Raw genomic sequence first — 15,852 nt, 5'->3', positions numbered from 1 at the left:
TAACAACACGGACTGATCCGAGTAAAGTTGTTAGATCCATCCAAAGAGGACCTACATGTTTAAATTATACTCAACTGTTGACGATTGTAGCTTTAATTTCCCATAGAGGGTTATCAGATGGTTATGTTAAAAATAAAAGATTAAATTGATTGAGAATTTAGTTAATTTATTAAATTGATTGAGAAACATGATATACTTTGGAGTGAAAAATATTGTCTAAGCAACATATTACTTAATTAATAATAAATTAAACCATTCAGACTATATATCAGTTATGAAGTCCTTATATTTCGTTACGACCTTAATTTTCTTGATTGGTCATACCTTTGAACATCTTAATTTAACTAAAACATCAAATCTGACATTTAGTTTGGTTTAAGATAAATATATTGCCTCTGGCTCTAGTTAACATAAAGATTTGCCACGCAAGAAATGTGCCAACCAGTGCCGACACTGAAGGCGGGCAGGGCGACCCCCGCGGTGGCTTCTGGCCCGATATGCCTGAAATTTTCAAAAAAATCAATTATTTATATGTATTATATATATATGTCTCTGTGTGTGCTTAATCTTAAAACCCGAAACCCAAATCATTATCAGATAAGCTCATTTAATAATAGTAATGTTTAATATCAATAAAAAAAATGCTTTTGGTTAAGGTTTGGAATTTTTTTTTGCCTTCGGTCCAAAATTTTTTAGAGCAGAGGCAGCCCTGATGCCAATTTGGTCAATTAATCAACTATCATCCAAATAGCGTCATTCTTTCTTTGTACCTTTAAAAGCATGGTGTCACGAGTTTCCACTTCCACATCAGTATCTTCATCCGTTGAATATACATATATCGATTCCTCCGCACCACCATAATCAGATGAGAAGTCTAGCGCCATATTGTGGTACCGATAGTTTTTTTGTCCGAATCGCTCTTTGAATTCTTCGATTTTTTGATTGACTTAATCCGTTTATTCATTCAACTCACAGTCACAGATGAGACAGAAGGACTTCTATAGAATCCCCATCTACATTCAAGAGACAATTTTCTGAGTTTGCCTTAGTGGTCATAGCGCCTTTGATTGAAATTCCATTTGCACCCGTCTCCTTCGGGGATCCATTAAAGGGATTGGAGTGGAATGGAAATTCCACCTATCCGCACCCTTTATTCGATTTGGAAGAGCTCTTTTTCTCTTCGGCCCGCGCTTGCTCTATCATTGAATTTCCTCGTTTAAAGATCTCACGCAATCTAGGTTTGAGCTCTGATTTGATCTCGATGGCCGATGGCAAAGGAAATGAAGCGATACGGTCTAACGCTTGCCTCCGGTGGCTAACCTAGGTTGGGGCGAAAACTCCAAAACTAGGGTTCCAAACCTTTCTCTAATAATCAGGTAAGCTTTCAAGCCCCTTGACTTTCTATTAGATTAGTTTAGTCAAGGGCGCTGTGAACTGTTCATCCAGGGAATAGTGACACCTCCTACTTTGGTGCTTTGGTACAATTTATACGAAATTTTTTTAACTATGTTATACGTATATAGTTTTTCAAAATATGAACATATTATGTAAATTAATTTACCATTTATTGTATTAACTCGTCAATTTTTTTTATGCTAAATATATTATTATGTAAAATAAATCTATGATATGGAACAGAGAAAAAAGTCATTATAAATTTGGTTTAACCTAATGTGATTAAGCCGGCCGTCACACCCACATCACCACCAAACCTGCTATCACCATCGGCATCCCTCACAAATTCCTCGTATTGCATCTCCTCATCACCAAACTCCGTAACCCTACAAATAATATTCATCTATTTCCGATCTTTCTAACCACTACGGAGTGAAAATATTGTCTACGCAACATGTTACTTAATTAATAATAGATTAAACCATTCAGATTATATCAGTTATGAAGTCCTTATATTTCGTTATGACCTTAATTTTCTCGATCAGCCATACCTTGGAACTAAAAACATCTTAATTTAATTAAAACGTCAAATCTGATATTAATTTTGTGTCAGATAAATATATTAACATTTTACGCAGAATTTTATTCATTTGGCGTATCTTTTCTTCGGTACTTAACGGAATCCTTCCGTTTACATTGACAATTTTTAGCAGAACCATACAAGACTACACAAGGATAAATAAAACACATGATACGAGCTTGTCTTCCATGGTCAGTATCGTTCTCTTAAGTCGTGCTTAACTACAGCCTCGTACCCACCTCTTTTAAGAAAAAAAACTAGTGTAGAACCTTGAAGTAAATATGTTATCCCTGTTCAACATGATAAAAATGGAACTCTATATATGTCTTGCGTCTAGTTAACATAAAGATTTGCCAACCTTTCAATTGAATTGTCTGCCCCAATCATCAAGAAATGTGCCAACTAGTGCCGGCAATGAGGGCGGCCAGGGCGGCCCCCGCGAAGAATCCCGGCCCGATAGGGCTGAAATTTTCAAAAAGATAAATTATTTATATGTATTATATATATATATACATATGTGTGTGTATTAATCTTAAAACCCGAAACCCAAATCATGACCTAATAAGGCCATTTAAAAATATTAATGTTTAATCTCAATAAAAAAATCCTTTTGGTTAAGGCCCGGAATTTATTTTGCCTTCGGTCCAAAATTTTTTAGCGCAGAGACAGCCATAATACCAACTTGATCAATTAATCAACTATCACCCAAATATCGTCATACTTTCTTTGAATCTTTAAAAGCATGGTCTCACATGTTCCACTTCCACATCAGTATCTTCATCCGTTGAATATCCAGATATCGATTCCTTTGCACCGCCTTAATCTGAAGAGAAGTCTAGCGCCATATTGTGGTACTGATTTATTCATCCCAGGGAATAGTGCACCCCCTACTTTGGTGCTTTGGTACAATTTATACGAAATATTTTTAACTATGTTATACGTACATAGTTTTTCAAAATATGAACATATTATGTAAATTAATTTACCATTTATTGTATTAACTCGTCAATTTTTTTTATGCAAAACATATTATTATGTAAATTAAATCTATGATATAGAACAGAGAAAAAAGTCATTATAAATGTGGTTTAACCTAATGTGATTAAGCCAGCCGTCACACCCACATCACCACCAAACCTGCTATCACCATCGGCATCCCTCACAAATTCCTCGCATTGCATCTCCTCATCACCAAACTCCGTAACCCTACAAATAATATTCATCTATTTCCGATCTTTCTAACCACTTCCGGTTTGGCGGTTTTAGTGTTTTGAATCCACGCCATGAAAATGTGTGTGGGTTGGGTGCCTTACAAGATCCCATGGTGATTATGTTCAATCCCCCGTTGTTGGAATAGGCACTCTCGGAAATTTACATACATAAGGTAATATATATGTTAATACTTTATTAGGTTATATATAGTTGTTTCATATTCTACAGGGATTGTACATGTTTTGGGTTTATTTTGCTCAAATGTCACTAAGGATCTTGGTTAACATGTGACAATATTTGATATCATCACCAAACTGATCAAAGTTTTCTAAAATATTCGTGGTTAATGTATAAAAACAAAGCAAGATTCCTTACAAATTTGATCATAGAAGCATATGCTATATATGATGATCACTTGCTTAAATTTGCAAATATTGTTGTCATTAATTCTCAGCTTGAACACGATCTACTTGTTTCTATCAAACCATTGCTTGTACGAGTGGTTTTATGCGTCATATTTCGTGCATCTTGATAGTAGCAGAATTTATAATGAAACTGGCTTTACACTGATTACTACAAAAATCAAATAAGGTGAATGTTTTCGATTTATTGAAACATTATGCCATTTGATTTGATTTATTGTTAAACATAGCTAGCTAGCATTTTCCCCTATTTTAAATAACCGTGAATTGGATGCGTTATACTATTTTGGTTTTTGAAGGTTTTATAAGCATCTTTGATTTTTCAATCATAATTCTGGTATTTTATTTAAAACTCAGATTATAAATACCTTATAACTTAGTTCCATACATTTGTGTCATTTTTAAAATTGTATATATGGTTCCAATCCATAAATTTTCCCACCAAGTTGAACCTTTAAGCCGCACCAACTTCATGTTTATTATACTCTTCATAGTTTCCAATCTATAAAATATTTAAACCTAATCTCCGAAAATTAAGCAATCAATTTTATGAATTATATAAATTTTCTTAATTATATATCATTTTACCTACAATACATAATGAAGTAATCTATTTTAAGAATTCAAAACCGTAATATAAATTTTATTCAACAGGCATTGTTAAACTAACTAGATAAAGAAGTCACTTAAAGGACTAAAGGTTGAGGTTACACACCGAGGAGAAATGCGTCAAAAGTTCAAGATATCGGGTTTAACATCTCAACCAACACATGAGCTAAAGTGAGATCCTTAACTTAACTTGAACTTATATCAGTTGTCTACATATCTTGACATGTTTCATATGCTTTGTCATGAACCAGATTCCCGGTTGGTGAAAGACAAGAGATGATGTATTTAATTGATTACTTTCGCGAGACTTTATGGGATCTCCATCCAACGCGTGCAATGGCCGTGCTTGCAAGCTGGGTGTGATAAGAGGCCAACTTATTTGCCAATGGAGGTGTGTAAGATTGTTGAGGGCCAAAGGTGGTCCAAAGGGTTAAATGTGAGGCAAGTTGCCTCCTTGCTTATGGCGACATGTCAGCGTCCTCAACAAAGAGAGGGCGATATTATGAAGGTTCGGTTTTATGTTTAATATGTTGTTTTGTGGTTTAAACTTTAAATGGAAAAGTGCGTAAATAGGTTGCCGCTTTTGGCCAAGTTTGTGTTTTTCGAGTGACCAATGTTCACGCTTTGGTTTGGCCGGTTGGTTTTCATGGTGTTACAGTTTGAAGGTTTGGTTTTGCATATATTTAGACCAAGAAAATTATTTTGTAAAAATACATACTTTTAAATTAAAAAGATTGTAAAAATTGTTCATGAATATAATATATATATACACACACATAGCTTTGTTTTTCTGAAATTAGAAAAAAGTAATTAATAAATGTTAAAACGGCTGGTTCCAAGTTTCGAACCATCAAACCGTCAAAACCTAACTGTGCATGAACCGTAACGTACATATTTCAAACTGACCAAATTTCTTCGGTTTTGATGGTTTATGAATGAGCATTCCTAGGAATGTTTTGAGGGTTTTTTACATTTTACCAAATTTGGTTTCTAACTTAACTTTTCTGTTGTTGGCCTGTGTCTTCTTTCTGCAGACCGTTAGGAGTAATGCTTATGACCAACACATGAGCTAAAGTGAGAACCTTAACTTAACTTGAACTTATATCACTTGACTACATATCTTGACATGTTTCATATGTTTTGTCATGAACTAGATTCCTGGTTGGTGAAAGACAAGAGATAATGTATTTGGTTGATTACTTTCGTGATAAGGGTTGGCTTGATACCGCAATCATTAAATGGTTTTCAATGTAAGTTTGTTAGTTTTTGTATTTGGTACAGTATACCGGTATATATATTTTTTATTTTATTAACAGTATCATGCTTTTTTCTTCTTAATTTAAGCTATTTTTATGAGGAATCCATTCGTAAAGAAAGGACATTGGATTTCTTTAGTATATCAGCGACATCCGAAGTTGAATGCCGACTTCAACCCGAAGAAGTTAAAAGTCACATTCTTGATATATCAAGTTATCATGGTGATAAAGAATATATTCTTGCACCATATTTGGCAAGGTAACACATATTTTCTTTTTCATGGTCTATGTCTATAAATTTTTATATATATTTCGTTACTACATGTTCTATAATTGCTATATAATCTGTGTTTTGCAACGGTCACTGGATCCTATTTATTATTTCCCTCGAAAAGAAAGGGATTTATATTAGATTCTTTAAAAGGCATAAAGAATAAAAATATTTCTCTTCTTTCGAAAATATTTGAAGATGCTTTCGAGGAAGAAGCATTCACGTGGAAAATGGTTAACGTAAGTTTTATGATTTGCTAGTTCGTTAGTTTTTGTTAATATTTTTGATAAATATTTATATAAATTTATTGTAAAACAACAAAAGGACTATTGGGAATGTGGTTACATGGTTATAAAACATATGTTTGAATTTTTCCACAATCCTCAAAATCAATCTCCCGACCTTGTAAGTAGTTTCCGTATGTTTATATGTTTGAACTACCAAGTTGGGTTTGCTGTTTGGGTTTGGGTCGGGTTTTCAGGTTTTTAGGTTTTCGGGTTAGATATAGTTGGAAAAAAAAAGCTTTCAAGCTGTATGGTAATTTTTTTTGGATATTACTAAAAAAAATGTGCGGGTTGTTCGGTTTCGACCAATTTGCTAGTTATTATTATAAGCAGCATCACTTGAATATCGGCTTTCAGGACTAACCTATATCTTGACAACCTTAGATTTTAAGGTCATTTAAAACATTAGAAAACTAATACTTTCTTGTAACGTATCATTTTATGTATGATAGATACCATATGAAGAATGGTAATATTTTTCATCACCAAATAGCAAACGTTTGTTAATTTTTTAGGTCGACCACATTTTTTGTTGCAAGTACAACTCGCTCACTAAATATAAGGATGTACAAAGTCAAATTATGATATGATTAATACTGTGCTAATGTCTAACATTTGTATTCCAAAAATAAGAAGTTGTCTTATATACCTGAAACCAAAACATGTAGTATAGTGTATATTTTTTGTGGATTTTTTTAAGATAATAAACTTACATAAGTGATGAATTGATTAAATAGTCGATTAAAAAAAGTGATATATTGCTACTTTTTTAAGCCAACCCGTGGACCAAAACTCATTCAAATCATAAACTGTTTTGACCCAAACCATATTTGATACTTTAACCTGTTAAAGAAACCCGCTCATTTAAGTTAACATAAACACTAAGAATACATCAATAGATAATTCTTCTTTTCAAGGTTTGAAAGAAAAAGACTTGTAATTTGGTAAATATATATATTTAATAAGTTAAAGTTTATTAAATTTTAATTTTAAACTAATCTTGCCTCTTCATCTAATAATACCATTTCTTATAAAACCATTATTAATATGATATATTTAAAATTTTAATGTTTCAATTCATTATTCAAAATTAACGTGAAAATTAGTTTACTTATAAATACCTAATATTAGTAACTAATATAATATATTTGTATAAAACAGAATAGCATATTTATGTTGGTATAAAAAGTTTTTAAATCTAGAAAGAATTATTAAAAAGAGAAAATAAATGATTAAAAAGTAAAAACAATAAAATACAAAATTATTAATAAGAAAAAGAAATTTCAAATGTATTTAATATGAGAGAGAAGATGGAAATATTTTGTAAGTATCACTTTGGTTTGGCGGTTTTTGTGTTTTGAATCCACGCCATGAAAGTGTGTGTGGGTTGGGTGCCTTACAAGATCCCATGGTGATTATGTTCAATCCCCCGTTGTTGGAATAGACACTCTCGGAAATTTACATACATAAGGTAATATATATGTTAATACTTTATTAGGTTATATATAGTTGCTTCATATTCTACAGGGATTGTGTTTTGGTTTTATTTTGCTCAAATTTCACTAAGGATCTTGTTTAATATGTGACAATATTTGATATCATCACCAAACTGATCAAAGTTTTCTAATATATTCGTGGTTAATTTATAAAAACAAAGCAAGATTCATTACAAATTTGATCATAGAAGCATATGCTATATATGATGATCACTTGCTTAAATTTGCAAATATTGTTGTCATTAATTCTTAGCTTGAACACGATCTACTTGTTTCTATCAAACCATTGCTTGTACGAGTGGTTTTATGCGTCATATTTCGTGCATCTTGATAGTAGCAGAATTTATAATAAAGGATTACTAAAAAAATCAAATAAGGTGAATATTAAACATTATGCCATTTGATTTGATTTATTGGTAAGCATAGCTAGCTAGCATTTTCCCCTATTTTAAATAACCGGAAATGGATGCGTTATGCTATTTTGGTTTTTGAAGGTTTTATAAGCATCTTTGATTTTTTAATCATATTTCTGGTATTTTATTTAAAATTCAGATTGCAAATACCTTATAACTTAGCTCCATACATTTGTGTCATTTTTAGAATTGTATATATGGTTCCAATCCATAAATTTTCCATCTAAGTTGAACCTTTGATCCCCGCCAACTTCATGTTTATTATACTTTTCATATTTTCCCCTTTTTTAAGATATTTAAACCTAATCTCCGAAAATTAAGCAATTAAGTTATTTTTTCTGAATTATATATCATTTTACCTACCATATATAATGAAGTAATCTATTATAAGAATTCAAAACCATAACATAACATGCATTCTTACACTAACTAGATAAAGAAAGCACTAAAAGGACTCAAGGTTGAGGTTACACACCAAGGAGAAATGCGTCAAAAGTTCAAGATATCGGGTTTAACATCTCAACCAACACATGAGCTAAAGTGAGATCCTTAACTTGAACTTATATCAGTTGTCTACATATCTTGACATGTTTCATATGTTTTGTCATGAACTAGATTCCCGGTTGGTGAAAGACAAGAGATTATGTATTTAATTGATTACTTTCGCGAGACTTATGGGATCTCCATCCAACGCGTGCAATGGCCGTGTTTGCAAGCTGGGAGTGATAAGAGGCCAACTTATATGCCAATGGATGTGCGTAAGATTGTTGAGGGCCAAAGGTGGTCCAACGGGTTAAATGAGAGGCAAGTTGCCTCCTTGCTTAAGGCGACATGTCAGCGTCCTCAACAAAGAGAGGGCAATATTATGAAGGTTCGGTTTTATGTTTGATCTGACTTTATTGTTTTGTGCTTTAAATACGTAAATAGGTTGTCGCTTTTGGTCAAGCTTGTGTTTTTCGAGTGACCAATGTTCACGCTTTGGTTTAGCCGGTTGGTTTTCATGGTGTTACAGTTTGAAGGTTTGGTTTTGCATATTTAGACAAAGAAAATTATTTTGTAAAAAAAACATACTTTTAAATAAAAAAGATTGTAAAAATTATTTTTCTGAAATTAGAAAAAAGTAAATAATAAATGTTAAAACGGCTTGTTCCAAGTTTCGAACACTCAAACCGTCAAAACCTAACTGTGCATGAACCGTAACATACATATTTCAAACTGACCAAATTTCTTCGATTTTGGTGGTTTATGAATGAGCATTCCTAGGAATGTTTTGAGGGTTTTTTACATTTTACCAAATTTGGTTTCTAACTTAATACTCTTTTCTGTTGTTGGCCCGTGTCTTCTTTCTGCAGACCGTTAGGAGTAATGCTTATGACCAACATATGAGCTAAAGTGAGAACCTTAACTTAACTTGAACTTATACCACTTGACTACATATCTTGACATGTTTCATATGTTTTGTGATGAACTAGATTCTCGGTTGGTAAAAGACAAGAGATAATGTATTTGGTTGATTACTTTCGTGATAAGGGTTGGCGTGATACCGCACTCATTAAATGGTTTTCAATGTAAGTTTGTTAGTTTTTGTATTTGGTACAATATACCGGTATATATATATATATATTTTATTTTATTAACAGTATCATGTTTTTTCTTCTTAATTTAAGCTATTTTTATGAGGAATTCGTTCGTAAAGAAAGGCCATTGGATTTCTTTAGTATATCAGCGATATCCGAAGTCGAATGCCGACTTCAACCCGAAGAAGTTAAAAGTCACATTCTTGATATATCAAGTTATCATGGTGATAAAGAATATATTCTTGCACCATATTTGGCAAGGTAACACATATTTTATTTTTCATAGTCTATGTCTATAAATTTATATATATATTTCGTTACTACATGTTCTATAATTGCTATATAATCTGTGTTTTGCAGCGGTCACTGGATCCTATTTATTATTTCCCTCGAAAAGAAAGAATGGATTTATTTTAGATTCTTTAAAAGGCATAAAGAATAAAAATATTTATCTTTTTTCGAAAATATCTGAAGATGCTTTCGAGGAAGAAGCATTCACGTGGAAAATGGTTAACGTAAGTTTTATTATTTGCTAGTTCGTTAGTTTTTGATAATATTTTTGATAATTATTTATATATATTTGTTGTCGTGCAAACAACAAAAGGGCTATTGGGAATGTGGTTACATGGTTATAAAACATATGTTTGAATTTGTCCACAATCCTCAAAATCAATCTCCCGACCTTGTAAGTAGTTTCCGTATGTTTATATGTTTGAACTACAAAGTTGGGTTTGGGTCTGGTTTTCAGGTTTTTAGGTTTTTAGGTTTTCGGGTTAGATATAGTTGGAAAAAAAAATCTTTCAAGCTATATGGTTTTCGTTTTGGATATTACTAAAAAAAATGTGCGGGTTGTTCGGTTTCGGGCTTACATGTGAATGAATAAAAAATGTTCGTTTTGGATATTTTTATTTTGGGTCTCGTCGGGTTTGGGTTAGTTTGGGTCGGATTCTTATATTTATGGTTGTGGCTTGCTCTTGCTATTCTAACTTGTATTTATCTTTTTTAGATTTTGCAAGACTCGACATTTGCTACATTGGCGGAACTTGACGATATGATTATGAGATTAATTCCAAAACTTGTTGATAGATTGTTTGTAAGGGCACAATGATTCTCATACATTGATAATCTTGGATTTATGTATTTTGGTGCTAGTACTTTATAAATCTAGATAATTTGGATGTAAGTGTTTTTTAGTGTTACTGGATAATTTGGTATGAATATGATTTGTTGCTATATAAATTTGTATTATAAGTATGCTACATATTTATGCTGGTATTATAATAATTGTATATTTATTTTATTGAAAACTGTTGATAAAAAACTGTAAATCATAAACCAATGTATATCATAAACTGCTGTAAACATTAAAACCGCTTTTAACCTATCAGAAAACCGCTGATAAACAGGCTTTTTTGTTGTAGTGATATCTTAACCTGTTTCGTATCTTTTGCCATGAACTAGATTCCCAGTTGGTGAAATGTAACACCCGTTAATTTTCAGTTCAAAGACTTAAAGTTTGTAGAGGATGTACATCTCTCGGGATTGATCTGACATTCCTCGGAAACCTTCTCGTTATCCCGGTTCGTTAAATCATTTAACTTTCCTCTTAAGTGTCATAATCTTCAAGTAGAAGGGGCCATGGTGAAAATTTTATATTATTATCACAAATGAGAAATGGGCAGGTGAATCATTTAACCACTTCCCCACTCACCATGTTTTCTTGTCCCCCACTTGCAATGTTTATTTCTTTCTTGTTTCCGATTGGAATTAGAGCAGCCCTCCCCACCTGCTTATTTTCTTTTGTGCAGCCAATATTAGGGTGTAAAACTTCAAGTGAAGGCTAGTCCCATGTTTCCCCAAGTCTTTACACCTTAATTGATCATTATACTCGCCTATTGATTGTTAAATCACTTGTTTTAGGCTTACCGGGTGGCTGTCCAATTTATCAATTCCGGGACTGTTTTGGTTGAGTTGTTTTGCACCAAAATCTTCCTAGGTATGTCTAGTATAACATACTTTAAAATTATGTTCATTGGTGTTCGTTAGATTCACTACAACAAAAAGGGCTTTTTAGGACCTTTTGTGTGGGAGGCTTGTAAAATAGGGTCCTAAAATCTATCTAATAGGACAAATGAACATTTAAGGTCCTTTTATAATATACGCTACAAAACCGGTGTCCTAAAAAGTTACTTAATAGGATGGTTGATTCTTTGGGGTCGTATTATATATAACTTAATAAGACATTTAAAATCTAAATCCTAATAAAGTAGCCTATAAGACATGTTGTTGTTGGTGTCCTATTAAGTAGTAATGTAATAGGACACTTGATCATTGGAGGTCCTATTATAACATAAGTTAATATGACATTTTGTAGTTAAGTCATAAATGTTTGGTGTTATAGGACCCTTTCTAGTCGATGTCATATAAGAACATAACTTAATAGGATATTTTACACTATGGTCTTATAACTTTAACCTTTATAAGACGCTTAATCATTGTGGTTTTATTATAATACACCGTAATAGGACATTTGATATTTGAGTCATAAAACATTTGTGTTATAGGACACTTATTCGCTAGAGTTTTATTATAACATAACTTAATAGGACACTTGAGTCTTATAACTTTAACCTTTATAGGATGCTTAATCATTGTGGTGTTATTATAATACACAGTAATAGGACAATTGATATTGTAGTCATAAAACATTTGTTTTATAAGACGCTTATTCGCTAAAGTTTTATTACAGTATATTATATCTATTACTATATATAATAGATATAAAAGAGAGAAAGTTAAAATGTTGAAAAATAAGAGTTGTATAAGTTTGTTTGCATAGATAACAACACATTGTTGCATATATTTGATAGGAGGCTTCGATAACAAAACTGGGATTCCCTGACCTCTATTTGACAGACTTCAAAATGCTATTTCAAAATTCAAATGACTTGTATTCTCCCGCGGTCCTCTTTCTATATCATCAAACACACTCTAGATCCATAAAGAAGAAACGGGAGGTCAGGCAAAGGGTTCGGCTTGGTTGATTCTGGAGGTTTGATTTCTTTCTAACCTGTATGTGTTTTTAATTTTGCAAAGATTCGTTTTGCTACCATTGTGTTTTTAAGATATCTAATTGAAGCGGTTGTAGGGGTGATGGTTAGTGTCCAGGCGGTGTCGTTAGGGTTTCTAGCGGCGGCGACGGTGATGAAGAATGTCGCGGGAGATAGTCTCAAGAGATGAGAAGGGTGGTGCTAAACTTAGATCCGATGGCAAGGTGGAATACCAGTAGTTGCGTGGCCAGACCTTACTAGATCGGTTTTCGGGCGGCGGCTTACAGTCACCACAGGTGGTGGATCACGACAACGAAGGTAGAATCCGGTGGTGTGTTTGATTTTACAAGCTATTTATTGATTTAAGGTCCCATGGGTGTTTGTATGTTATCATGATTTTATTAATATGCTTGGATCAGTTTTGAATTTTCATAATTGAGGTAAACACGTACATGAATTTTCATAATTGAGGTAAACACGTACATGAAAAGGGGAATCATAAACACGTAATTGAGGCTATGTATTAATATAAAAGGTAAACACGTACATGATTTGGAGGAGCGATTCGGTATGCCCCCGTGATAAAAGGCAGTTTTAGCTTGTCTCAAGGGGGCTCATGCCCAAGATTTTTTGACTGTTGTGCCCATTGAATGTCTTGGGCAACGGATATCGGCAGTTGAATACAGAGCCATCCTTAAATACCGGCTTATGATTCCCCTTTTCCCTCCAGATAATTATGCCCCATTTGTAAAAAAGCTTGTTTGGATAGATTCGGTGAGCATGCCCTCCACTGTAAGGAATTGCCGGGATTCAAGTATCGTCATGACTGGGTTAGAGATGTGTTATGGGATGTGCTTAGACGTGCCGGGATCTCAGCCAAGAAAGAGGCACCCGTTAACTTTTTGACTGATCCGCGTGAGGGAAGATCTACCCTGCGTCCTGCGGATGTTCTTGTGTTTGGCTGGGAAGGGGGTAAGCATGCGTGTGTTGACCTCACTGGGGTGTCCCCATTGGTGGGGCTGAGAGACAGTGGCTTCGTACTGGGACAGGCGGTTTTGAGAGCGGAGTCTAGGAAGGTTGCTAAGCATGAGACATCGTGTTTGGAGAATCAGCACGTGTTCATTCCATTTTCCTTCGACACTTTTGGATCCCTAGCTCCCGAGGCGGTTCGCTTCTTGGAGCGGGTGCAGAAGGTGGTCCACAATGACTTGCAGAGCCCGAGGAACCAAGGATTTATATTTAGTAGAATAGGCTTTGCGATTCAAAAGGGGATAGCGGCGCAGCATCCAGATGTAGTTCGGTTTGTGTTATATATAAAAGGATCAATATTTTCTCTTAAAAAAATTGAGGAAGTTAGATTTCTGATGTTTTTTTACATTGTTAAAATTCATTTTTCTATAGTAATTTGTTGATTTACTTCAGTTTACATTGTTAAAATTCACTTCACGAGTAATTTTGTTTTGAAATTTTCCCATTACCATAATATAATCATTTCTATCTGTTCTGCACAAAAGTTGTGTTTATTAGCTAGGGTTCTTTAATGATTTCTTTATGGCCTGACACTTTCTATGAAACTAAAATAACTATTGAGGAAAGCAACAGTTGACTCCTAGGGGATGTTTGGTAGAGGGATTTGATTGGGGAGAAATGGAATTAGAAATATTTCTTTTGTTTGTTTTCCACTTTTCATTTCTATTTCTCTTTCTATTTCTCTAAAACTAGAGAATTCCATTTCTCTTTAAAACAAAGAGAAATCCATTTCTCAGCAGCCTCCTCATAGCATGTCACCACCTCGTCTCCGGCCACTACCCCGTCTCCGGCCACCACCTCGTCTCCAAGTCTGCAACCGCCACCTCGTCTCCAAGTCTGCAACCACCACCCCGTCTCCGCCGTTCGCAGTGGTGAACACAGAGATGGTAACCGGTTGTAGGTTGCAGGTGGTACGGGTGAACGGAGATTAGGGTTTCAAGTGGTGGTTCGTGGTAGGTTAGGGTTTTCAGATGGTCGGGTGATTGTGGTCGCAGGTGGGTGACAGTGGTGGTGGAAATCGGCGGTGGTTGCAGGTGGCTTCTGATTATCATCATCATCATCGCCACCACAACCACCACCACAAAATCTCCAAAGAGGTAGTGATGACAGATCTGAGCCTCCTTTTTCTATATCTTATGTTCCAAAAATTTGAATCTTTTTAATTTCTTGTGTACAGTGGTTGAAGAAGGGGGTTTGGTGGCGGCAGCCGGTGGTGGTGGGCTGTGGTTGAAGAAAGGGTGGTGCTGGTGGTGTGGGGCTGTGGTGGTGGGGCTGGTGGTGGTGGTGGGGCTGTGGTGGTGGTGCTGGTGGTGGTGGGGCTGTGGTGGTGGGGCTGCGGTGGTGAGTGGTGTCAGGTTGGGTGGAGGTGGGGTTGGGTATGGTAGAGTTTTCTGTTTATTTTCTCGTGTACCAAACAAGAGAAATGATTCTCATTCTCCATACCAATTCTCTTTCTCTACAATTCCATTTCCATTTCTATTTTCTCTCCATTTCCATTCTCTGTACCAAACACCCCCCTATTGATTTGGCGAATCTTCTATACATAGTTAGGAGTATACATGGCTCGGTCTTTGGCTCAAACTGAACCAAAAACAGAAATTCAGTTTTGAGTTTCTTAAAATTGTTCGTTTCGGTTTTCTTAGTATGATTTGGAAACACAAAGTAGGGTTCGGGTTAAAATATATGGGTTACACTTTTTATTATGACTCAAAACGAGTTGGTGTGTCGGGTTGAAGTGATTTCATTTGAAACTAAAAACAGTTTCAACTGGTAAAATTCTGATCAAAAGGGTATTTTTGTGATTTTTATGCAGGATCTTTGATTTTTCTTAAGGAACTGCTAAGGGAAAGACGACATGTCTAATTGTTCATTATCAATTTGGATTCATGCCTCGAATAATCTGGTAAGATGCATTATAGTTTTACGCTTAGTGAGTTTGTTTAACTTTTATTTATGTTAATAAATTGATTTTTGACACAAAACGAAGGGTCGGGCTGGTTAGATAACGGGTCAAGTTGGGTTTGTGTCGAAACCAGTAATTTTAGTACGAGTCAAAGTGGGTTTGTGCCAAAACGAGTAATCTTTTGTTCGGTGCGAAAATGGGTTTAACAAAATAAGAAAATTTTAGCACCAGTCAAAATGGTTTTGTGTCAAAACCGGTATTTTTTAGTGCATGCCAATATGGTTTGGCTCTTTTTTTTATTTGGTTTTAGAGTGATGGTAAAACCGAAACCAAACCAAAGCCGGTTAAAAAACCC

At 34.3% G+C, this 15,852-nt stretch overlaps 2 long non-coding RNA genes across 2 annotated transcripts in view; both read left to right on the top strand.

Moving 5' to 3' along the window:
* The first annotated feature begins 4,540 nt into the window (after positions 1 to 4,540).
* Positions 4,541 to 15,852, top strand: part of LOC143612036 (uncharacterized) — a 37,159-nt gene continuing 25,847 nt past the window's right edge. Inside the window, exons 1-2 of the long non-coding RNA XR_013149885.1 lie at positions 4,541 to 4,726; positions 5,253 to 5,292. This is a non-coding gene — a long non-coding RNA (uncharacterized LOC143612036). The remainder of the gene's footprint in view (positions 4,727 to 5,252; positions 5,293 to 15,852) is intronic.
* On the top strand, positions 8,476 to 10,090 carry LOC143612037 (uncharacterized). Its single transcript, XR_013149886.1, has 2 exons — positions 8,476 to 9,776; positions 9,876 to 10,090. It is a non-coding gene; the product is annotated as an uncharacterized LOC143612037 (long non-coding RNA).

The sequence above is a fragment of the Bidens hawaiensis genome, unplaced genomic scaffold, assembly GCF_021521415.1.
Source record: "Bidens hawaiensis isolate Kalapana, Puna unplaced genomic scaffold, B.hawaiensis_p1.1 tig00033123_1, whole genome shotgun sequence".
In the NCBI taxonomy this organism is placed as follows: domain Eukaryota; kingdom Viridiplantae; phylum Streptophyta; class Magnoliopsida; order Asterales; family Asteraceae; genus Bidens; species Bidens hawaiensis.
The sequence above is the reverse complement of the archived record's forward strand: the minus strand, read 5'-3'. Positions and strand labels throughout refer to the sequence as shown.